Raw genomic sequence first — 23,977 nt, 5'->3', positions numbered from 1 at the left:
CCTGGCCTGACAGGCGATGGCGGCCTGGGCCCACCATTGCCTTCACTGCAGATACCTAGGAAGCCATTGGTTAGCTCTCAGAGCAGGCCAGGAAGTACCTGGACCCCATCGTGGACATGTTAGTGCTGTATCAGAGGCACCTGGCCAATTTCCCTGACATCATCCAAGTTCAGAAAAGAGCTCTTACCAAAGTAAAGGAGAGTTGGCAACACACGGAAGAAAGGAAATATGGAGGTGCTGATGGCCTTGAGGATTGCTGTTACACTGTTTCTTTTTGCCACTTTAGCTGAAATTCATCACTTTCATCAAATTCCAATAAGAGACTTTAAATCATGGATGCAGCATTTCTTACAGCAACAAATAATATTTTTCCCAAAAGTGACACAGACGTTAGAAGAGAGTCTTCATAAATATGGTAGTATTTCTTGACTGGACTTGGATTGTGTACTGTTTTCCAGTTCAAGGATAATTTCTACAGTAGAATAAAATCTGCTATCAAAGAGCTATTACCAACTATCAGCAGTGGTACAAGAATGGTTTCATGTTCTACTAAAACTTGGCTGAATAGATAATTATGTAGGAAAAAATCAGTTAATATGATTATATAATAGAAACAGTACCACACATTGTAACTAAATTATACTATGTATGCCTACACCACTTTTGCAACTTTCAGAATAATGACTATACCATTTGTCTTATTGCTTTTTGAAGTACGGTGCATGCTTTTTAGAGTTCAAAACCCGTGGAGGGTCTCAAAGAAGCTGGCTGATTAAAAGCCTACTGTGGATGCCTTTGTACTCTCATAGGTTGGGATTATTTAAATTCAACCTATTCTCTGTTTCCAGACTCCAACTAGAGTTGGACTTTGTTCCTTTAGACTCTTGGATTTTCATTTCTCCACCCCACCCCCTTTTAAAAGTAACCACAACTTTTCTGATTGAAAGAGTGAAAGTCCAGTATACACAATGACACATTGCTGGGAACCTCCTATCGGTGCTGAAGGCGGGGTAGGAGGATCAGCTGTTGTCAATCTCCTGATAACATGCTGGCAGTGCAGTGGAAGGAGACTCATGCTCATCTTGAATATGGTGTCTGTCAGGGAAGGAAATGGTGCCACTCGGTTCTCTTAGATCCTAACATAGTATCTCCATTCAAGTGACCTGGAAACTTGGTGTTGAGATTTAGTAAAACATGTCTTATAACCTGAAGAAGGAGTTTAATCAGTTGGGGACTTGAACACAAAATCAGCGACAACACACACTTGGTTTTAAAATTTAGGGTGGCTACCTTTTCTCTTCTGACTGGTATGATGTGAGCTCTCACTGTATTTTTTATTTGCATTTCTCTAATAATTAGTGATGTTGATCATCTTTTCATGTGTTTGATGGTCATTTGTATAGAAGTGACTGTTTAGGTCTCCTGCTCATTTCTTGATTGGCTCTTTTTTTTTTTTTTTTTGATATTGAGCTTCATGAACTGTTTGTATATTTTGGAGATTAATCCATTGTCAGATGCTTCATGTGCAAATATTTTCTCCCATGCTGAGGATTGTCTTTTAATCTGTTTATGGTTTCCTTTGCTGTGCAAAAGCTTTTAAACTTATTTAAGTCCCATTAGCTTATTACACTAAGAGGTGGGTCACAAAAGATCTTGCCGCAATTTATGTCAAAGAGTGTTCTGCTTATATTTTCCTCTAAGAGTTATTATAGTTTCTGGCTTTATGTTTAAGTCTTTGATCCATTTTGAGTTTATTTTTGTGTATGGTGCTAGTGGGGCTTCCCACGTGGTGCTGGTGGTAAAGAACCTACCTGCCAATGCAGGAGGCATAGGAGATGTGAGTTTGTTCCTGGGTGGGGTGGGGAAGCTCCCCTGGAGGAAGGCATGGCAACCCACTCCAGTATTCTTTCCTGAAGAATCCCATGGACAGAGGAGCCTGGCAGGCTATAGCCCATAGGGTTGCAAAAAGTAAGCATGCCTGAAACGACCTGCATGCATACATGGTGTTAGGGAGTTTTCTAATTTCATTCTTTTACATATAGCTGTCCAGATTTCCCAGCACCACCTACTGAAGAGGCTGTCTTTGCTCCATTGTATATTCTGTCATAGATTAGGTGATAATAGGTGGGTGGTTTTGTCTTGGACTTTCTGTATTGTTCCATTGATCTATATTTTTGTCTCTGTGCCAGTGCCATACTATCTTGATTACTGTAGCCCTGTAGTATACAGTCTGAAGTCAGGGAAACTGATTCCTACAACTCCATTTTTTTTTTTTTTTTTTGCTTCAAGATTGCTTTGCTATTTGAGATCTTTTGTGTTTCTATAGAAATTGTAAACATTTTTTTTCTAGTTTTGTGAAAAACACCATTGATAATTTGATAGGGTTTGCACTGAATCTGTAGATTGCTTTAAGTGGTATAGTCTTTTTCACAATATTGATTCTTCAATCCAAGAACATGGTATATCTCTTCATCTGTTTATAACATCTTTGATCTCTTTCATCACTATCTTATGGTTTTCAGTGTGCAGGTCTTTTTCCTCCTTAGGTAAGCTTATGTCTATGTATTCGTTGTTGTTGTTGCAATGGTAAATGGGATTCTTTCCTTAATTTCTCTTTCTGATCTTTCATTGTTAGCGAAGAGGAATGCAAGAGATTTCTGTATACTAATTTGTATTCTATGACTTTACTAAATTCATGGATTAGCTCTAGTTGTTTTCTAGTGGTATTTTTAGGATTTTCTTTACATAATATCAAGTCATTGGCAAACAGTGATAGATTTATTTCTTCTTCTTCTTTTTTTTTTTTGCCCATTTAGGTTTCTTTTACTTCTTTTTCTTTTCTGATTGCTGTGGCTTGGACTTTCAAAACTATGCTGAATAATAGCCATGAGAGTGGACACCCTTATCTCGTTCCTGATCTTAGAAGAAATGCTTCCAGTTTTTCACCATTGAGAATGTTTATTGTGGGTTTGTTATGTATTAAATATGACCTTTATTATGTTGAGGTAGGTTCCTTCTGTGCCCAGTTTCTGGAGAGTTATCTAAAATGGGTGTTGAATTTTGTTGAAAGATTTGTTGCATCTGTTGAGATGATCACATAACTTTCATTCTTTAATTTGTTAATATGGGGTATCACATTGATTACTTTGCATATATCAAAGAATCCTTCATCCCTGCAATAAATCCCATTTGATCATGGTATATGATTCTTTTAATGTGTTAATGGATTCATTTTCTAGTATTGTTTTGAGGAGTTTTGTATCTATCTTCATCAGTGTTGTTGGCCTGTAATTTTTTTGTTTATGATATTTTTGGCTTTGTTATCAGGGTGATGGTTGTCTTATTGAATGAGCTTGGGAGTGCTCCTTTTTCTGCAATTTTTGGAAGAGTTTGAGAAGGATAGGTGTTAGTTCTTCGCTAAGTGGTTGATAGAATTCACCCGTGACCATCTGGTCCTGGACTTTTGTTTATTGGATGATTCTTAATCATAGTTTCAACTTAATTATCTGTGATTGGTCTGTTAGTATTTTCCATTTCTTCCTGGTTTAGTGCCTTTCTAAGAATTTGTCCATTTCTTCCAAGTTGTCCAACTTATTGTCATACAGTAGTAGTAGTGAAGCTCACAGTAATCTCTTACGATCCTTTGTATTTCTGCTGTGTCAGTTGTGACTTCTTTTTCATTTCTAATTTTATTGATTTGCAGTTTCTCCCCTTTTTCTTGATGAGTCTGAGTAATGATTTGTCAATTTTATTTGTCTTCTCAAAGAATCAGTTTTTAGTTTTATTGATCTTTGCAATTTTTTTTTCCATTTCCATTTTACTTATTTCTGCTCTAATCTTTGTGATTTCTTTCCTTCTACTAACTTTGGACTTTGTTTGCTCTTCTATTTCTAGTTGCTTTAGACATAAGATTAGAGTGTTTATCTGGGATTATTATTGTTTCTTGAGACAGAACTGTATTGCTATAAAGTTATCTTTTAGAACTGCTTTTGCTACATCCCATAGGTTTTGGGTCATTGTGTTTTCATTGTCACTTGTTTCTAGGTATTCTTTTATTTCCTCTTTGATTTCTTCAGCAATCTCTTGGTTTATTAACAGTACATTATTTGGTCTCCACGTGTTTGTGTTTTTTTTTTTTTTTTTTCAGTTTTTTCCCTGTAATTAATTTCTAATCTCATAGTGTTGTGGTTAGAAAAGACGCTTGATATGATTTCAATATTGTTTACTTTACCAAGCCTTGATTTGTGACTCAAGTTGTGATCTATCTTGGAGAATGTTCTGTGTGCACATGAGAAGAAAGTGTTTTCTGCTGCTTTTGAATGGAATGTCCTATAAATAGCAACTAAGTCTATCTGTTTCAATGTGTCCTATAAGATTTGTGCTTGGTTATTAATTTTCAGTCTTGATAACCTATCTATTGGTGTAAGTGGAATGTTAAAACCCCTCATTATCATTGTGTTACCATCAGTTTCCCCTTTTATGGATATTAGCATTTGTTTTGTATATTGAGGTGTTCCTATATCAGATGCATAAATATTTACAATTGCTATATCTTCTTCTTGGATTGATCCTTTCATCATTATGTAGTGTCCTTCCTTGTCTCTTTTAAAGAGATAGAACTCGTGAAGATATGCGTTTTGCTACTCCAACTTTTGATTTCCCTTTGCATGAGATATCTTTCTCCATTCCCTCTCTCTGTGTCTCCAGGTTTGAAGTGAGTCTCTTGAAGACAACATATATACAGGTCTTTTTAAAATATCCATTTAGCCAGTCCATTTCTTTTGATTGGAGCATTTAATGCATTTAAACTTAAGGTAATTATCAATATGTGTATTCCTATTACTGTTTTCTTAATTGCTTTCAGTTTGTTTTTGTTGGTCTTTTTCTTCTCTTGTATTTCCTACCTAGAAAAGCTCTTTTAGCATTTGTTGTAAAGTTGGTCTGGTGGTGTTGAATTCTCTTAGCTTTTGCTTGTCTGTAAAGCTTTTGATTTCTTTGTCAAATTTGGATGAGAGATCAGCTGGATGGAGTAATCTTGGTAGTAGGTTTTCCCCTTTCATCACTTTAAATATATTCTGCCACTTACTTTTGGCCTGTAGAGTTTCTGCTGAAATATTAGTTGATAACCTTATGGGGATTCTCCTGTCTGTTATTTGTTGATTTTCCCTTGCTGTTTTTAGTATTTTTTCTTTGTATTTATTTTTTGATAATTTGATTAATATGTGCCTCAGCATGTTTCCCTTTGGGTTTACCTTGGGTCCTCTTTGCACTTCCTGGACTTGATTGACTATTCTCTTTCTTAAGTTAGGGAAGCTTTCTACTATAGTCTCTTGAACTATTTTCTCAGATGCTTTCACTTTGTCTTCTGGGAACTCTATAATTTGAATGTTGTTGCATGTAATGTTATCCCAGAGGTCTCTGAGGCTGACATCAATTCTTTTTTTTAATTCTGCTCAGTGGCAATTATTTTCACAATTTTATGTATCCATCATTTTATTCAGCTCATTCATTCTACCTCAGTTATTCTGCTATTGGTTTCTTCTAGTGTATTTTCAATTTTAGTTATTGTGTTCTTCATCACTATTTGTTTGTTTTTTAGTTTCTCTAGATTCTTGCTAAATGTTTTTTGTATTTTCTCCATTCTATTTTCAAGACTTTGGATCATCTTTACTATCATTACTCTGGATTCCTTTTCAGGTCAGTTGCCTAGTTCCTCTTCATTTATTTGGTCTTGTCAGTTTTTACCATGTTCCTTCATCTGCAACATATTTCTCTGTCTTCTCATTTTGTCTAACTTATTGTATTTGAGGTCCCCTTTCTACAGTATACAGGGCAGTAATTCTTTTTGCTTCTGGCATCTCATTCCAGTGGGAGAGATTGGTTCAGTGGCTTGTGTAGGTTCCTGATGGGAAGGAGAAGAGCCTGTTTTCTGGTGGTTCAAACAAGATCTTCTCCCTCTCAAGGGCAGGGCAATATCAGAGGCTGTGTTTTGGGGTGTCTGTGGATTTGTAAGCAGCCTGTCTGCTGATTGGTGTGTTTGTGTTCCTATCTTGCTTGTTGATGGCATGGGACATTTAGCTCTGTGCCTGCAGATAGTTGGTGGATCCAGGTCTTGAAGTTGAGATGGAGAATTCTGGGAGGGCTCTCAAAGATTAACATTCTCTGTGGCTTGAAACTCTCTGGTGTTCCAGTGTGTTGGACTCAATGCTTCCACCTCAGAGGCTCAGGCTGGACTCTTGGCCTGGGAACCAAACTCTGCAAGCTGCACAGCTTGGCAAAAAAGGGAAAAAGGAATATAACTATGGGATTAAAACAAACAAACAAAACCAAGACAAATAGCAAAGACAAAAATAAGCAAACAGCAATGATTAAAAATGAAAGAGACAAACAATACCCCAGAAAAATGGTAAAAACAAAAGCAAACAAACAAAAGCAAAAAAGCCCCAAGGAAACAGATGCACATTCAAGACAAGAAACAAAAATGAAAATCCCAAAATGAAATCAAACAATTAAAAACAAAACTATCAAAATAAAATGCAAAGCAAAAGCAGAATGCAAACTGAAGGAAAAAGCAAACAAAGCAAAGCAAGGGCAAAAGTGATTTTAAAGAGAGAGAGAGAGAGAGAGAGAGAGAGAGAGAGAGATTTCCCTGGTGGCACAACAGTAAAGAATCTGCATGCAATGCAGAAGACCCCTGGGTCAGGAAGATCCCCTGGAGAGGGAAATGGCAACTCACTCTAGACTTCTTGCCTGGGAAATTCCATGGATAGATGAGCCTGGTGGTTATAGTCCATGGGTCATAAAGAGTCAGACACCACTTAGTAATTAAACAACAATGACAGAAACAAATAGGACAAACAAAAAAGATATAAAACAAAGTAGAACAAAATAAAGAAAAAAACAAGCAAAAACAGACTAACTACAAAGTAACATTGAAATAGAAATATAAAAATATATTAAAGCTTAAAAAAATAAAAATAAAAACAAATAATAATAAACAGCAACAATATAGGAAAGCAAAACATGAGAAAAAGTAATAATAATTATATTTTCCTAGTATCTTAGCTGTCAGTGTCCTTGTCCCCACTGTGAGCCACAGCCAACCTTTGCCTCCCCAGGAGGCCATCCAAAATCTCTAGGTAGGTCTCTGGTCTCTCTGTGTGCATTGCAAAGGCAGCTTAGACTTGGTCCTACTCCCACATGTCCTAGTCCCTCAAATCCACAGCTGCTAGAGTTAGATTGGTTTCATTTGTGGGAGGACTCATTGTCTATTCAGATATTCCAAGGATGTAAGGTTTACTAAGATGATCTTGGGAATTAAAGCTGTGGCTTTTGCAACTGCACAGAAAGATTTTTGTTCCTCTTCCTTAGTCACTCTACCCCTGGGGCTCAGCTCCGGTTTTAACCCCACCTGTGTATGGGGCCCAGTCACAGAAGTCTGCTCCCAAGACTGCCCAGGAGCAGTCTGCTCTGGTGAGGACAGGATGCAGAAGTGGCATGACTGCTTGGGAATGGGGGGCCTCAGTGGCAATAGGTGTGCAGGAAAACCAGTGGCCATGGGTGCAAGAGATCTGGTCCTAGGGGGAGAATTTCTTAGATCCTGGCAGCCAGCACCAGAAGGCCAGACATGGTGCTTTTCCTAGCACCTGGTGGGTCAGGAGGCTATCATGTAGGGAGAGTGGGTCTGCAATGATGGCTCCATCCCCTGCATGTGATGTCACTCAACAGTGGTGCCTTGCTTCTATGGCAGTCTGGGTTTCTTCCACAAGGATTCCTGGCTGTGAATTTCTTCCCTTTCATCCCCTCTGGCTGTCTCCTCATAGCCAATAGCAATCTTCCTCCTGAGTTTCATCTCCAATCCCTATGTTCCAGCTTTCAACCCCCACTGTGAACTGGCAAACACATGTCCCAGGCTTGGGTGTACAGGGCTTTGGTACAGATCATCTGTATAGGTCTCACTCTGTTCTGTCTGCCACAGATCAGCTGTTTCATTCTCTTTCAATAGCTTCAGATTCTCCCCTTCCATCCCAACTGATTTCCCCATCAGTGAGTGGGCTTTCCTGGGGTTCAGATCCTGTCCTGCTTCCTCTCCTTTCTTTCTCTCTTCTTTCTTCAGGGTGGATTTCCTTTAGGATTGACTGATTTAATATCCTTGGAGTCCAAGTGACTTCCAAGAGTCTTCTCCAGCACCACAGTTCAAAAGCATCAATTCTTTGGCACTCAGCCTTCTTTACAGTCCAACTCTCACATTTGTACCTGACTACTGGAAGAACCATAGCCTTGACTATACAGACCTTTTTGGTAAATTGCTGTCTCTGCTTTTTAATACACTATGTTTGCTATAGTTTTTCTTCCAAGGAGATTGTCTTTTAATTTCATGGCTGCAGTCACCACTGAAGTGATTTTGGAGCCCAAGAAAATAAAATTTGCCACTGTTTCCACTTTTTTCTCATCTATTTACCATTAAAAGATGGGATCAGATTCAATGATCTTTGTTTTTTGAATGTTGAGTTTTAAGTCAGGTTTTTCACTCTCCTCTTGATAGCTCACAGTGAATGATGTCAGATTCATGATCTCCGAAGAAGAAGATTTATCTCTGGGGCGAGGGACCAGGCTTGATCACTTGAGGACTTTTTTGTAGCAGAATTTTATTAAAGTGAAAGCTTCTGACATAGACATCAGAAGGGCTACAGAGAGTGCCCAACGCTAGTCCTAGCAAGGGAGCTATATACTTTTTCAATTGGTTATTACAATAAATGAAAAGAGTGTCTCAACGTTGTAAATGTCTTACCAGACCCACTTCCACAATATACATTTTAAGACAACAGGATTAGAGTTAACAATAGAAAGATCTTACCAGACCCACTCCCATGCTATACATTTTAAGATGACAGGATTGGTCAGAAGGTTCTCAAGAAGGAGAAACATGTCCTCAAGTAGCATACATTGTTGTTATACAATCATTGGTACAGAGTTTAAGGGAAAACATTCTCTTGAGCAAGATGGGTTGTTTAGTTGTGCAATCATCAGCTCTGGGCTTATAGAAAAAAAAAGTTTGTCCTTTTCTCTTCCTTGAGAACTCCAGACCCCTATCTTCTCCTTGAGAACCCTAGACTGCTTTCTCCTCCTTGAGGACCCCAGATTTCTTATCAACCTGCCTAGGAATTGACTCTCTCACTCTTTCATCTCCATCAAGAGGCTGTTTAGCTCTTCTTCAACTTCTGCCATTAGGGTGGTATCATGTGCATATCTGAGGTTGTTGATACTTCTCCTGGCAATCTTGATTCCAGCTTGTGATTCATTCAGCCTGGACTTTACATGATATACTCTAAACAGAAGTTAAAGGAGCAGGGTGATAATATACAGCCTTTTCATACTCCTTTTATAATTTTGGACCATTCTGTTGTTCCATGTCTGGTTCTAACTGTTGCTTCTTGATCCACATAAGGTTTCTCAGGAGACAAGGATGGTGGTCTGGTACTCCCATTAATTTAAGATTTTTCCACAGTTTGTTGTGATCCACACAGTCAAAGGCTTTACTGTAGTCAATGAAGCAAAGGTAGATGTTTTTCTAAATTCCTTTGTTTTCTCCATGATCCGATGAATGTTGGCAATTTGATCTCTGGCTCCTTTTAATACACCCTCACTCCCCAGTTTTTCCTTATAAGACTTTAATCAGTCTATAGTTTGCATTAACTGTTATTCAATACTTAGGGCAGCTCAAAGGAATATCCCTTGTTAGGGCAAATACAGATTTTTTTTTTTTTTTTTTTGAGGTGGGATCTTGAGGAGTACCAACAGGTATGTCAAATCATGACAGATTTATTGGGAATGAAACTCTGAAATGGCTCTCTCTGGTGGCTGCAAGGTCTTTGGTGCTCACCAAGAATACAGGCTATTCTTTTTCAGGTGAATTATGCTACTTGAGAACATAGAGCAAGTTAAGGCACCACAACACTTCCTATTCCTATTGGGATTCTGTTGTTTTTCTTGAATAAATGTCCCATCAGATTACTGTGTGTCATAATTATTTTTCAGAGTTCTGAAAAAGTGATCTAGAAGGGAAGCCATTTTTCTAATTTCTTTTATAAAGGAGATAATTTTCTTACTCTGAGATTTTATACCTTTCACATTTTAACATGCATGTTGAATTATTCACTGTTTTCTATTTATGGCTATAGTGAAGTCGCTTAGTCCTGTCCGACTCTTTGCAACCCCGTGGACTGTAGCCTACCAGTCTCCTCTGTCCATGGGATTTTCCAGGCAAGGGTACTGGAGTGGGTTGCCATTTCCTTCTTCAGGGGATCTTCCCAACCCAGGCGTCAAACCCAGGTCTCCTGCATTGCAGGCAGATGCTTTACCATTTGAGCCACCAGGAAAGCCATTTATGACTGTAGTTGTTCAGTATTTACCTACTTTTCCCTGAATGACTCATTGAAACCACCCATCATCTTCTTAATAATTAAAAATTTTTTAGTGATGTTTATTTTTCATTAAAAATATTAAATGCAATTTCAAACTGACAAATTATTAGTTCTATTAAAAAGGAAGAGAAGAGGAGAGGAAGATTGCTGATGGCTAGTCTGCACCTACTGCTGTCTGCTTCTCCCTCCAGCCCACTCTAGGGCTTCTCAGCTGCTCTGTGGTAAACCACGCATGGATGGTTTGGTGCCTCTTGTCTTTCACCCAGGAAGGGTGATTGTAGAAAATACTAATGGGATCCTCTATCCAAAATTTTCCTTTACCTAGGCTACCTAATCCTTCTCTCAGAGCTGCAGTTTCCTCCCATATAAGGAAACAGCCGACCTCTAACTCCTCAGGCCTTTCACAGTCCTGATAAAAGTTCCTCAGAAATTACACTCTCCTGAGCAAGTCCATGGCTGGGCTGATATTGATCCTTGTGAGCAACTTGTCAGTTACTTAAAACACAACCTTGAGCAAGTTATTTGGTCTCTTTGTAATTTCAGGATGATCGTTCATTAGATGGATGTAATGCTTAGGTAATATCATGTTATGAAGATTTAATTAAGCATATATTGTAGGTAAGATTTTATGTGTAATTTTGTGCACATAATTATGTATAACAATAATGTGCAATTAAAACACATAAAATAGATATTCAATAAATATATTCTTCACATAACTCAGCTCTCCATTAGAATAGTTTGCTTTTGGAAATTCAAATAAAAATAGATATGGTCACCCATAAAGTCCTTTGGACATGTAGCATTCTGACAATTTCTGTGCATTCTCTGGGGCTTAATTTCTCCTGTCATCTCTCAGATCTCTGTTTCCTGGACTCTTCATATCACTGGACTCTACACCTTCCTCCCATCTGATCTTCCTGACACACACGTTATGTAGATCCAGGCCTGTCTTCCTTTAATTCCCCAAAGATTCCTGGCACCAAGTGTTTGTGTTTAGTAAACTCTTTGCAATGTTTCTGAAGTTGGTATGAGGGCTTGTTTATGTTTTATGCCTAGTACAGGATGGTTAGTATGTGGAATATGACATAGGCTACCCCGACTTTTTAAAAGTTCTAGGTGTTTTGCCAGCATAAAAATTCTACCGTGTGGCTCTCTCCCAGTGTCCGTGGCTTGTACCACATTGCTGCTTCTTTCTCTCTAGGCTCCTCCTTCCCAACCCCCTTTAGCAAATGATTTTCAAAACCACACATTTCTCACACAAAGATTGCTCACAACAGGTGTAGGGACATGACAGAGAAGGAAATACCAGACCCATTCATCTTCACCCTGAGAATAACCAGTGGATGAGCTACCTAGATTTTGACTGCATACAGAAGTTAGTGACCACAGGACCCACGGACCATCTATTGAAGTCATTTTCTCGATAATAGATTTGGTTGGATGGAATGAACCTGGTGGATATTCTCTTGTCTAAGATGTTGCAGAGCAGAAAATGGACTCTTGTGCTTTGTTTGAGGTCACAGAGTGGGATGGGACAGTGGCTGTGATGTAGTGAAATTTTTTCTAAGGTTGTTGTTGAGAGTACACACCTTACCCTTGATTCACTGTGTGACTTTTCGCAGGTCATGCAGCCACACTTGACCTCAGTTTTCACATCCAAAAATGGGATTAATGCACCATGAATACCTTGAGTGCATGAGTGAGTGCATGCCAGTCTTGTGGATGCAGCACTGGGGTCTGGGCAGCTGAGCAGAAAGCCTCAGTGGGCAGGGGAAGGAGGCATGGACCAGGAGTTAGGTAGATGGGGCTGCTCCTGTGGAGTGTGGGATGAGACAGTTCTCAGCTGTGGGGACTCAGTCTAGGGAGAAGACGCCAGAGCCTGAGCCTCAGTAGGTGGCAGTGAGTCTGAGGCAGCTGAGGCTGTGGACAGGAGGAGTGTAGATATCCATGCCTGCCCCTCCATGATAGCAGGAGCAGGGCTGGCAGAGGATGAAAGAGAAGTGGTGGGTGTGATGCAGACAAGAGCCTATCAGAGGCCGTGGGGTCTGGCTTTGCCCTGTGTATAGGGAGGATAACTGGTACTAGTGACAAGTAAGAAAACCAGAAGAGTGCAAGAACAGATATATGCTAATATTTGTACTGGCCGTGTGGGAATGCAACACTTCTCACAACAACCTTTAGTTTCTTTTGCTAATGGCTTCTTACTTGGGCAACTGATACCTGAAGTTCACAGAAAATCAAAAAGGAAATTTATCTCACTAAGTGGTATAAAGAAGAAGATATATTGCCCATCCTGGGTGTAATAGTGTAATTTCTGTGCTGGATTATAGGTTGATATTAGTGACCAAGGCTGTCTGGCTGAGCTGTTAACCAGGGGAAACTAGTAAAGGGATTATAATGGGGGTAGGGGTAAGGAGTGTGTGATCGCCAAACTAGCATGACCACAGGAATGGTGCGCCTTGCCAATATAGTACAGGTATATCATAAAGTGGAGTTGTTTATGTATTTATTCTGCAATAGTTGATTGAGGTCCTATTGTAGGTTCTGGGGATGATATGAAACATCTGAATGGCTTATTCTAGCCCTGTGAACTGGCATCCAGAACTAACTTGGTAGCCCCACCCTTGGGGTGGGGAAGAGCCCAAGAACTCGTAGGAGTGAAGCCTTTCCCGCTCTCTCTGCTCCTCCTAACTGTTTCCTCTGCAGCTGCATAGGCTGGCAGGCAGCCTGAGATGGAGCCCTTCTCAGAAGACCCCCACCTCTGCTGGGCCACCCGTCTCCTGGGACTCACCAGCCTCCTCCTCAGTGAGTAGCCTGGGCTCTTTGTGGCAGGGGTCTAGATACAGGGACCCCTTCTCTCTCTGATATCTTAGTTTGTGTTGAGGCTGAGAACCATGAGTGGAGGTAGCCTTGGCTACAGTAAGGGATCCATTACTAGGGAGGTGAGGTCACTACTTTATCAATAACAGGGAAGCCAAGGCAGCCTGGAGCTACTTGGGGAGAGGAATAGAGAGAGATACAGAAGCAGCTCCTGGGGACCAAAGGAGTGCTCCCCAAAGGAACAAGGTCCCCCTGACCTGACAGAGGGAGGTAACAGCCTCTGCAACTGTCTCATGGAGAAGGGGCAGACCTAGCACCCTGTATCTGAACTGGAGGAAGCAATTGGAGTCTAGTTTTCTTGGGCCAATGAAGGATGTTGAATACAGTAAAATGTAATTTTGCAAAAGGAGGAGCGGCCTCCAAAATTTAAGGGTGTCTGTATAGCCACATGTTGTAAAAGAATGAAGAAACCATGGAAGGAACAGTAAACTGCTAAGTGGGTTCCAGGAGGGGGTGAACTTGGAGAAGAAAGAAAGGAGGGTGAAGCAAAGAGGACTGAGAATTAAGCAAAAAGGGAACTTAAAGAATGACTGTCATGAGAAAGCTGTATATCTCATTTATTTATTTACTTTTAGCTTTCTATTTATTTTTTACATTGAAGGATAATGGCTTTACAGTATTTTGTTGTTTCCTGTCAAACATCAAGATGAATCAGCCATAGATATCCATATATATCTTCCCTCTTGAAACACCCTCCCATCTCCCTCCCCATCCACCCTTCTAGGTTGATGCAGAGCCCCTGTTTGAGTTTCCTGAGACATACAGCTGATTTCCCTTGTGCATCTATATTACATGTGGCAATGTAAGTTTCCATGTTGCTCTGTCCATACATCTCATCCTCCACTCACCTCTTCCCATGTCTGGAAGTCTGTTCTCTGTGTCTCCATTGCTGCCCTGCAAATAAATTCTTTGGTACCATCTTTCTAAATTCTGTATGTATGCGTTAGCATATGATATTTATCTTTCTCTTTCTGACCTACTTCATTCTGTATAATAGGCTCTGTGTTCATCCACCTCATTAGAACTGACTCAAATGCATTCCCTTTTATGGTGGAGTAATGTTCTATTATGTATATGTACGAAAACTTCTTTATCCATTCATCTGTTGATTGACATCTAGGTTGCTTCCATGTTCTAGCTGTTGTAAATAGTGCTGCAATGAACAAGGGGATACATGTGTCTTTTTCAATTTTGGTTTCCTCATGGTATGTGCCTAGGAGTAGGATTGCTGCATCATATAGTGGTTTTATTCCCAGTTTTAAAGGAATCTCCATACTGTCTTCCTTAGTGGCTGTATCAATTTACATTCCCACCAACAGTGCACGTGTTTCCTTTTCTCTACACCCTCTCCAGCATTTATTGTTTGTAGAAGTTTTGATGATGGCCATTCTGACCAGGGTGAGGTGATATCTCACTGTAGTTTTGATTTGCATTTCTCTAATAATGAGTGATGTTGAGCATCTTTTCAGGTGTTTGATAGATATTTGTATATCTTCTTTGGAGAAATGTCTATTTAGGTCTTTTTTCCATTTTTTTGATTGGATTGTTTGTTTTTCTGGTATTGAGTTGTATGAGCTGCTTGTATATTTTGGAAATTAACCCTTTGTCAGTTGTTTCATTTGCTATTATCTTCTCCCATTCTGAGTACTGTCTTTTCACTTTGATTATAATTTCCTTTTCTGTGCAAATCTTTTAAGTTTAATCAGGTCCCTGCTTTTTACTTTTGTTTTATTTCCATTACTCCAGGAGATGTGTCATAGAGGATCTTGCTTTGATTTATTTCATTGAGTGTTCTTCTATGTTTTCCTTTAAAAGTTTTATAGTTTCTGATCTTAAATTTAGGTCTGTAATCCATTTTGATTTTATCTTTGTGTATGGTGTTAGGAAGTGTTCTAATTTCATTCTTTCACATGTAATTGTCTAGTTTTCCCAGCACCACTTATTAAAGAGACTGTCTTTGCTGTATTATATATTCTTGCCTCCTTTGTTAAAAATAAGGTACCCATAGGTGCCTGGATTTATTTCTGGGCTATCTTGTTCCCTTAGTCTATATTTCTGTTTTTGTGCCAATACCATACTGTCTTGATTACTGTAGCTTTGTAGTATAATCTGAAGTCCAGAAGGTTGATTCCTCCAGCTCCATTCTTCTTTCTCAAGACTGCTTTGGCTATTTGGGGTCTTTTGTGCTTCCACATGAATTGCAAAATTTTTTGTTCTAGTTCTGTGAAAAATGCCATTGGTAATTTGATAGGGATCACATTGAATCTATAGATCACATTCAGTAGTATAGTCATTTTCACAATATTGATTCTTCCTACCTAGTAACATGGAATATCTCACCATCTGTTTATGTCATTTTTGGTTTCTTTCATCAGTCTCTTATAATTTTCTGTATATAGTTCTTTTGTCTCCTTAAGTAAGTTTATTCTTAGATATTTTATGCTTTTTGTTGCAATGGTGAATGGGATTAATTCCTTAATTTCTCATTCTGATTTTTTCATTGTTAGTACACAGGCATGCAAGTGATTTCTGTGTACTGATTTTGTATCCTGTGACTTTGCTAAATTCACTGATTAGTTCTAGAAATTTTCTGATACTATCTTTAGGGTTTTCTATGTACAGTATCATGTCATCTACAAACAGTGGGCCCTTTACTTCTTCTTTTCCAATCTGTATTCTTTTTGTTTCTTTTTTTTCTCTGATTGTTTTAGCTAAGACTTTCAAAACTATGTTGAATAATAGTGGGGAAAGTGGACACCCCTGTCTTGTTCCTGATTTTAGGAGGAATGCTTTCAGTTTTTCAATATTGAGAATAATTTTTGCTGTGGGCTTATCATACATGGCCTTTACTATGTTGAGGAAGATTCCTTCTATGCCCCTTTTTGACAAGTATTAATCATAAATGGGTGCTAAATTTTGTCAAAGTCTTTTTCTGCATCTGTTGAGATTATAATATGGCTTTTATCTTTCAATTTGTTAATATGATGTATCAGATTGATTGATTTGCATTTATTGAAGGATTCTTGCATCCCTGGAATAAAACCAACTTGATCATGGTGTATGAGCTTTTTAATGTGTTGTTGACTTCTGTTTGCTAAAATTTTGTTGATGATCTTTACATCTATGTTCACCAGTGATATTGGACTATAGTTTTCTTTTTTGTGTGCTGTCTTTGTCTGATTTTGGTATCGGGGTGATGGTAGCCTCATAGAATGAGTTTGGAAGTGTTCCTTCCTGTGCAAGTTTTTGAAAGAGTTTTAGAAGGATCGGCATTTGCTCTTCTCTAAATGTTTGATAGAATTTTGTGATGCCATCTTTTACTGGGCTTTCATTTTTTTGGAAAATTTTGATTACAGCTTCTATTTCAGTGCTTGAAATTGTGTTGTTCGTAATTTCTATTTCTTCCTGGTTCAGTCTTAAAGATTGAGTTTTTATAAGAATCTGTCCATTTCTTCCAGGTTATCCATTTTATTGCCATATACTTGTTCATAATAATCTCTTATTTTAATCCTATGAATTTCTGCCTTGTTTTAACCTCTCCTTTTTCATCTCTAATTTTGTTGATTTGATTCTTCTCTCTTTTTTCTTGATGAGTCTGGTTAAAGGTTTGTCAATTTTGCTTATCTTCTCAAAGAGCCAGCTTTTAGTTTTATTCATCTTTACTATTATTTCTTTCATTTCTTTTTCATTTATTTCCACTTTGATTTTTTTTTCCAGTTTGATCTTTATGATTTCTTTCCTTCTGCTAATTTTGGGATTTTTTGGCTCTTTTTCAGTTGTTTTAGGTGTAAAGTTAGGTTGTCTATTCAATGACTTTCTTGTTTCTTGAGATAGGATTGTATTGCTATGAACTTCCCTTGGAACAGCTTTTGGTGCATCCCATAGGTCTTGAGTTGTGTTTTCATTGTCATTTGTTACTAAGAATTTTTTAATTTGACAAATGGCAGTTACAAAATCAGGAAAACAATCATATAAATAATGGCATATACACCCCTAAGCAAAATCAAAACAGTTAAACAAAAATAAAGTACAGTAGGTTGACCTGGTGAACAAAGGAAACCAAAAATGATAACTACCAGTTAAGAACATAACTAACTGAAGCAGATGCTGAAACAAACAAACAAAAAAACAAACAAACAAACAAAAAAAACACGCTAAAGCAAGATGTCCCTGGGTTTCTCTTGTGAAACCTCATTGGCTCCACCCCTGATGCATGACTCGGCAGTATTGCCTTGCTTCCATGGCTGCTTGACTTTCTTCCACAGGCATTTCCCACCACAGCCTGCTGCCTCATGTCCCCTAGCTCTGCCTCTCTGCAGTCAACAGCAGCCCTCACCCTGGGATTGCTCCACAATTCATGCACTCCAGCTCTCAGACACTGTGCCTTCTAGGGGACCTGTGTCCTTGTCTGTGGTATCACTGTGGCAAGGACTCTTTGATTCTCCTTCCATTTCGGCTGCCACAGATCAGCTGTTTCACTCTCAGCCTTAAATGTTTCTCCTCTGACCTAGGCAATTGCCCTTATGTGGGGTCAGACCCCTGCTTCACTTCCCCCAACCACTGAGGGCAGGTCCAGTCCTACTAACTCTTTCCCCCCTTAGTTCCTTTATCCTACCGAGTTTTTCATGCTTCTATATATTCTTTTCCAGTGGTCAGGTACTCCTGTCTGCTCTCAGGTGGTGTTCTGCAAGCACTTCTGTGTCTGAAGGTGTATTCCTAATGTATCTGTGGGGGGGGAGATGTACTCTGCATCTGCCTACTCCTCAACCATCTTGTTCTCTGTATATCTCATTTAGGACTTCATCACAGATTATGTGTCTATAATGAAATTAAATAAAAACTGATGATAAATAATAAGACCCAGTGAAATATCAATTCTGAAGAAAGTTTGGAAAGCTTTTATTATTTTAATTTTTGGGTTTAGTATCCCAGTCATTATATGAACTTGTCAGAGTTATGTAAAATTCAGTGGATTAGAGAGCATTTGAAAACATTCGTTCTAAGTTGCTTCAGTTGTATCTGACTCTTTGTGACCCTGCAGACTGTATCCCTCTAGGCTTCCCTGTCCATGAGATTCTCGAGGCAAGAATACTGGAGTGGACTGCCATGCCTTCCTCCAGGGGATCTTCCAGACCCAGGGATCGAATTCATGTATCTTAAGTCTCCTGCATTGGCAGGCCAGTTCTTTACCACCAATACTACCGGAAAGCATTTGTAAACAGATATCTTGAGATAACAATGAACTTTGTATGACATTACATCCCATTTAACTAAGTAACTTTGTGTCAACAATAAAATGTAAGCTTTCTCTTCTGTCAATTTTATTTCACTAGAGAGATATGTTAGAGTTGTTTTGTTTTTCCTATAGTTCCTGGGGCTCAGAGATTATATAAGAAAGACAGACAAACTTGCAGAGAGAGTGGAGAGAGAAAGGGAGAAAGGGAGAGAGAAGTGGGGGGGGAGGAAGAGAGAGAGAGAGAGAGAGAGAGAGAGAGAGAGAGAGAGACAGAGAGACTTCTCTCTTTCTTCTTCTTCTTTCTATATTGACACTAATCTCTTCATGAGAACCCCAAACCTGGGTGACATAAAAGAACAAAAATGTATGATTTCAGTTCTGGCACTCACAAGTCCAAAATCAAGGTGTCAGCAGGAATATATTTGCTCTAAAACCTGTAGGGTGTGTTATACTGCATGGATTACCAAAATAAGATGCCACAGACTGTGTGGCTTAACAACAGAAATTTGTTTTCCCTTAGTTCTGGAGGCTATAGTCTAACTCAAATTTTGTGCCAACCCTGTTTCTGGTGATAGAGGGATGGGGCACTGTGTCATGGGGGCCTTCTGGCCATGGCGTTTGTGTCCTGATTTGTTTAGAGGGACTGGTAGCAAAGTTTTGCCCAGATCTTCTCAATTGACCTCCTGTGAACTGTGTGTGGGGGGCCCATTCTCACACCAGGGTGTGTGCTTTACAGTGGGGCCCCCAATTACAGGGCCATGGACAAGCACTGGTCACTGGTCTGTTAGAAACCTGGCCACAAAGCAGGAGCTAAGTGGCAGGTGAGTGAGTGAAGCTTCATCTGTATTTACAGCCACTCCCCATCACTCAAGTTACTGCCAAAGCTCAGGAGATCAAGCTCAGGACTTCTGCTGATTCTGTATTATGGTGAGCTGCATAATTATTTCATTACATGTCACAATGTATTATTATAATAATAAAGTGAACAATAAATGTAATGCAATTGAATCATCCTGAAACCATCCCCCGTGTGTGGAAAAATGGTCTTCCATGACACCAGTCCCTCGCGTCAATAGTTTGGTGACTGCTGCTATACAGGGCAGCAGTCCTTTGCACCAGACCTAGTCTTGCACTGGGGTCTCATAGAGGAGTGAGGTGTGGAAAGAAGGGACAAAAGAGGAGCTCTGAGGAGCGGGACACAATTTATGGATAAGTGAATACCTTTTACTCTTGTGGACCACTTTTCCTAATGATACATGTTGTGAAGCCTAATGACCTTAAAATGTCATTAAGCTCAGTGTGAGGGTCTGTAAGAGTGTCTGTGAGTTGTGTAAGAGAAGTTGAAAGGACTGTGGTGAAGGCCTGATCCTGAGGAGATGCCTTATTAAATGAGTTGATGACTAAATTAATACAAAAATATTTGAAACACCTGTGCATATGAATGCTGGCATGAGCTATTCTCTGCTTCCAGTGAGACGAGGAATGGGTGTTAGTGCAGCAGGAGGGAGGCAGGTTTGAGATGAGAATGTACTGATTTGGAGAGAAGACTGTGTCCCCTGCAGTCAGAGCCCCACCCAGGCAAATCTTGACCTGCTGGAAGAAGGAGATTATTTTTCCTTTCAGGATAAAGTTATTCTGTGGCACTTTCCCTGGTCCTGTACTGTCCTACCCTGGTCCCCTAAAGGACAGAGGGTATCAGGTCCCTGGAACTTAAGCCTCAAGAGGGAAAATAAGCCCTGGAGCAATTGACCCTGAGGGGAAAGTGCCAAGTGGTCATAGCTCTGCAGAAAAGTGTCTGAGGAAGGCCCACTGTGATATCTCAGGGACTCGTTGGGAAGTGCTGACTTGGTGACAGGGACAGCAGAGTTCACTAAATGCTCACTTGCTCCCTCTCATATTCTAGGCCCTGGAAGTTAGCCAGGGCGTTGTGACCAGTGCTGGCAAGAAAGCAAAAACAGAAATCACACTATTTCTGGACAGAAGCAGGGAAACCCTTGGGTGATTCTCCTGTCTCCCCTCCCTGCTGTGGGACTGGGAGCCTGTGAGGATGCTGTGAGCTCCATGGGTGCAGCTACAAGGAGGTGGCGCCTCCTCCATGTGTGATAGGACTTCCCTCTCACTGTCTTTTGGGACCTGGGTGTGTGATATAAACACCCCTTGTTCTAAGACCCTGAGGTATTATAACTGTTTTTTACACAGCACAGTCTATCTGCCCTGACACTACGCTGCCTATAAAGAACAGGAAGGAGAGCAGCCTTCATATTTGTATTAGGTGTCTATTGCTGTATAACCTGTCACCCCAAAACGTAGTGCCTCAATCACCACCCAATATGGTTTCACAGTTTCCGTGGGTCAGGGATTAGGGGTATTTCAGCTGCGTCCACTCTGGCTCAAGATCTCCCCAGCTAATATCAAAGTCTTGGCTGGGGCTGCATCCACCCTGGGGTCATCTCAGAAGGATCTGTTTCTAAGCTCACTTGGGATTGCTGATGGGAGGCAGTTTCTGTGCCTGTTGGGTTGAGGGCCTCAGTTCCTCCCTGGCTGTTGGCCAGAGGCTCCCTCAGTTCCTTGCCACGTGGGCCCCTCCTTAGGGCAGCTGACATGGCAGGTGTATTCCTCAGAGTGAGAAAGAGAGTGAAGGAGAGAAAGAGAGTGTGTGTGTAAGGAAGAGGGACATCACAGTCTTGTGTAACCCAGTATCATGGAATAACATCCATCTGTGTCTGTATTCTATTCCTTGGAAGCAAATCACTAGGTGCAGCCCGTATTCCAGGGAAAGAGTTGTCAAAAGGGTGTGAACAGGAGGAAGGGGATCTTTGAGAGACACATTGGGAGCTCCTCCTACAAATTCACAGTTATATATACCTGAAAATGTGATTCAGACCATGATCTCACATAATTCACACACATCATTATCAGCCAAGCAAGGAAAATCTGGGTTAGCAAGTTTAAGTAACTTGTTCAAGCTTAGGCACCACCAGAACCAGGATTAGATTCCAGAATTACTTCAAATTCACTGTACTTGCATTCCAAGAATCAGGAGAGTATATTGGATGGATTTCATGAAAAAGATAAGTTCTGTTGCTTTCTCTTTTCTTCTTAACTGAGAAACTACTCACATTTTCTATCTCCAATGTCCTAGGCATCTGCAGCACAGTGGCCCAGGATTCTGGACCACATGATTCTGAAGCTCAGGGTTCTGGATTTGTTCCCATGTATGGGATACGAGGAGGTTCTGTGTTGTTTCATGTGATCAAGGAGCAAGAAGCTGACCCAGAGGAAGTCTCATGGGGCTTTGGTCCTGAGTCAAACTACAGAGTCCTGCTGCGAGTCCGCCGTGGGGCAGACACCCCAACCTGGGTCAGCCTCCAGGACAAGTACCAGCAGAGGGTCCACGTACCCAACGTGAGGTCTCTGAAGATTGAGAGCCTGACCTCTGAGGACAGTGGGCAGTACCGGGCTCGAGCCAGCTTCACTGGAGGAATAGAACGTACCGAGGTTTTCCACCTCACTGTCGGTGGTAAGTGACACCTCCTAACCCCACCCTATGACTTCCCTCCTGCTTTTGTGCTAGGAGTTTCACACAGGCTCCATTTTTCAGGATCCCTTCAAGACACCAGTCTTCATATCCTATTTTCTCATTCAGAATTAGGATAAGTAGGTTTACCACAAATGAACACAGCTGATATTCAAACCAGGCATAAACTCACTTCATTGTCTGGGAAAAGGAGAAAAAAAATTTGGGGTAAGCGTGTTTGTCATCAGTTCAGGTCAGTTCAATCACTCAGTCATGTCTGACTCTTTGCGACCCTATGGACTACAGCATGCCAGGCTTCATTGTCCATCACCAACTCCTAGAGCTTGCTCAGACTCGTCCAATGAGTGGATGATGCCATCCAGCCAACTCATCCTCTGTCTTATACAGATGCCATGATCTTAGTTTTTTGTTGTCGAGATTTAAGCCAGCTTTTTCACTCTCCTCTTTCACTTCCGCAAGAGGCTCTTTAGTTCCTCTTTTCTTTCTCCCATTAGCTTGGAGTCATCTGTACATCTGAGGTTATTGATATTTCTCCTGGCAATCTTGTTTCCAGCTTGTGCTTCATCCAGCCTGGCATTTCACATGATGTACTCTGCATAGAAGTTAAATAAGCAGGGTTACAACATACAGCCTTGACATACTCCTTTCCCAATTTGGAACCAGTCTGTTGTTCCATGTCCAGTTCTAACTGTAGCTTCTTGAGCTGCATACACATTTCTCAGGAGGCAGGTAAGGCAGTCTTGTATCCCCATCTCTTTAAGAATTTACCACAGTTTGTTGTGATCCACACAGTCAAAGGCTTTAGCATAGTTCGTGAAGCAGATGTAGTTGTTTATCTGGAACTCTCCTGCTTTTTCTATAATCAACAGATGTTGTTAATTTGATCTCTGGTCACTTTTCCTTTTCTAAATCCAGCTTGAACACCTGTAAGTTCTCAGTTCAGGTACTGTTGAAGCCTATTTTGGAGAAATTTGAGTATTACTTTGCTAGTATGTGAGATGAGGGCAATTGTGTGGTAGTCTGAAAATTTTCATTGCTTTTCTTTGGGATTGGAATGCAAACTGATCTTTTCCAGTCCTGTGGCTGAAGAGGAAAATTTAAAACTTATACTCAGTTTGAAATAACTTCATGGTCATTCTGCTTCTGTTAGCTATTCTTGCTGGGTCAAGGTGGTACACGATAACCTAGCAATCAACTATTACCATAAGATATTATGATAAGTGTGGAATGTTCTGTTCCTGCTTCTCTGAGTTTCTGTTTGGAAATTTCCTGCATGTAACCCATAGCAACTCCTGTGCTCTGTAATTTCCCAAAACCCATAGCAACCAGGTAACCAATCAACCAGTGCCAACTGTAATTATGTGTACTGACCTTGAAAGAGTAAAACTCACCCTGAGCTTGGGCCCCAGAACATCAGATGGCTAGCTCGTCTGGGACCACTCGCTTAAAAAACCTGAGTTCTCCAGCCTTCCAATCGTGGTGCTTGGTTTCTCGATGGTCTGACTCCTGAAACATTTCTGGAAGTCCCAGGGAGATTCCAACCACACTGGCCCCTTGAGACACTGCACTGGTGGCTTGGCCGGTTCGAGTGGAGGAACTCGGAGACAAATGAGGAGTGCCGCCACTTGGTGGTTTTCTGGGTTCTGTTTTGGACTGGCATTCTGATTCTCCATATGGCTGAGCCCTCGCCAGACTTATTGGAGGGATGGACCAACTCACCAAGCAAGACTTCTCAATAAGGTAAGGCCCCAGGGCCAGACCCCAATCATGTCCTACCTCAGTGGGTAGAAGAGGAGATTGAGCATCTCCTTGAGCAACAGTTAGGAAAACCTGGGAACTATGGAGAAGGGAGGTGTTGTGATGGCCTCTGTTCTGAATGTGTGTGTGAGTGAACTC

Source organism: Cervus elaphus, chromosome 20, assembly GCF_910594005.1.
Source record: "Cervus elaphus chromosome 20, mCerEla1.1, whole genome shotgun sequence".
NCBI classification, from domain to species: Eukaryota; Metazoa; Chordata; class Mammalia; order Artiodactyla; family Cervidae; genus Cervus; species Cervus elaphus.
This window is presented reverse-complemented; position numbering follows the sequence as displayed.